At 38.9% G+C, this 2,193-nt stretch overlaps 1 pseudogene; it reads left to right on the forward strand.

The window, feature by feature from the left end:
• Window positions 1-1,468: 1,468 nt before the first annotated feature.
• Window positions 1,469-1,643, forward strand: LOC125437319 (annotated as a pseudogene).
• Window positions 1,644-2,193: the final 550 nt, after the last annotated feature.

A 2,193-nucleotide genomic window follows, 5' to 3' on the forward strand; every position in this document is an offset into this window, starting at 1 on the left:
GAGGTGAGTCAGTGTTTCAGGGTAGATGTCATGACTGCATCATCAGTGTCTTCTTTTTGCCTGTTTGAACACTAACCCCTTCTTCTAAAGATTCGCCTTGTGATGGGTTCCAACATATTTACTGCAGGTGGAATGCAACACACAAGGAGTTAAGTGGGGATTCCTTGTGATTGGCTGGCTGCTAGAAGAAGAGTTCTTGAATTAGTGTGAAGAGATTTTGAGAGGAGTTCTGTTCAGAGTGACCTAGTGAACAGATGTGTGGAATGGGTTCTCTGGTGGTTTAAAGATTACTCTGATTGAGGAACTGAAGATTCAGATAAAAGGAATCTGTACTGATTTGCTAGCAAAGACTGCCTGTGTGTGCCTGGTTTTGTTAAGAGCTACTAAGTATAACAAAACCATCACACTAAAGACACACATGGGTTGCTAGTTTGTATTCTCTGGAGGAAATCCATGCTCAGATACTAAACAGGAAAAATCATGAAAGTCGCGGGATTTTAAAGAGAAAAGAGAGGAAATTTCCTTTCTGAGGAATAGAAGTAAATCCTGCTCTGGAAAGAAACATATGGGCAAGACATATCTAGATAAGGAGTTGTCTTACAATTGTGTGAGGAGAAAATGTTTTGGGATATTTACCTGAGAGTAAAATGAAGGTCCTTCTGACAGAGCAGAAAATGAAAAAGCAAAGTATTTCACATCTACTTATGTGTAAATACCTGCATTTAGTAGCACGGTTGTAAAAACGGAGAGTAACTGAGCTAGAGAACTAAACTAAATTGTAATCAAATAAGAAGAGAGATCCAGCAATAGTTACCTACTCTACGTTCGTGAAATTTAGTAATTTGCCAAAACTATTTTTGTTCTTGTAAATAAAAACTTCATTTTTCATCTTTTTAAGGATATAAAACCTCTGGTGCCTAAATTTTGTTTCTGATAGAAGGGAAAGAGTTTATTTTGTGTTTTGTAAGTGTTGATCTCTGTCTGGAGGAAAGGCGCCCATACTGACCATTCAAAGAAAATGTTTATTCTTATTTCTACTATAAAGGTGGGAAAGCACTACATGTAAAATCTAAGGAAAAATCATCATATTCACATTACCTCTTTATTATAACAAAAGACAAGGGAGCTGTTTAATAACCGAAGAAAATGGCAGCTGGAACATTGGAGAGAAAATCACCTCAGGGCACAGGTAGGCAGAGGGTACATTCCATACCTCAAAGATAACACTTAAAGATTCTTGCACATGCCTGTCAAAATTATTTGGTGTTGTCAGTTTTATTATTATCCTTTTTATTGGCATAAGTTTAGAATACAACAGGGAGGTTGAGGAGAATCAAGTTAAAATAAGTAGGTTCGAACATTTCCAGCAGTTAAAACAATAAATAAATAAACTAAAATCTGTGGCGAATCTGCTGTGCCAGCGGCAGGAATTTGGCAATGTCTAGGGATCTCTGAGGAGACTTATCACATACTTACCTGGCAGGGGAGACATTATGATCACGAAGGTGGTTTTCCCAGGGTGAGGCTCATCCATTGCACTGCGGGTGTGCTGACCCCTGCGAATTCCCCAAATGCGGGAAACTCGACTGCATAATTTGTGTTGTCAGTTATCACAAAATAAAGTCAGACTCAGAAAGAACTGATAACATCCTCTCCCCCTCCCCTGCCATACTTTTCTTTTTAGATTGGTCACGTAGTGAATTAGCTAAGGCACAGTGCTTGATTTTACATCTAAATGTCTGTGCTATTTCAGAAGTTAGGCCAAGATAACTAGCTTGGAGTTATAGGAGTTAATTACTAATAGTTTTGTGCCATCCGTGGAATTAATCACTAAAGTGGCCATATTGTGACAGCTAATAATTGCTGCAGTGCTTAGCTGTTGCTGGTGACTGGGTATGAATTAATGCTTGTTTACAGACCACTTCATACATTCTGCCTTGTCCAAGTCCTGCTGGGTACTTTGAAAGAAGCATTTTCTAACAGTTAAACTCCACTGAGCAGATATCTACTGCCACTGAGGCACTGTCATTTTGTTTGTAATTGGTCCTTTTTAGTCAGGTCACTGTTCAGGCCAAGCCAGTAGGGTATATCAGGTCACAGCCAAGGTTGCTTGCAAACAGAAATATCGCTATTCAAAATATATGTCTGAATCTGCTAGGTTGGCTCTCATCAAACAGATCCATGTACTCAAGG

The sequence above is a fragment of the Sphaerodactylus townsendi genome, linkage group LG07 (assembly GCF_021028975.2).
Source record: "Sphaerodactylus townsendi isolate TG3544 linkage group LG07, MPM_Stown_v2.3, whole genome shotgun sequence".
Lineage (NCBI taxonomy): Eukaryota > Metazoa > Chordata > Lepidosauria > Squamata > Sphaerodactylidae > Sphaerodactylus > Sphaerodactylus townsendi.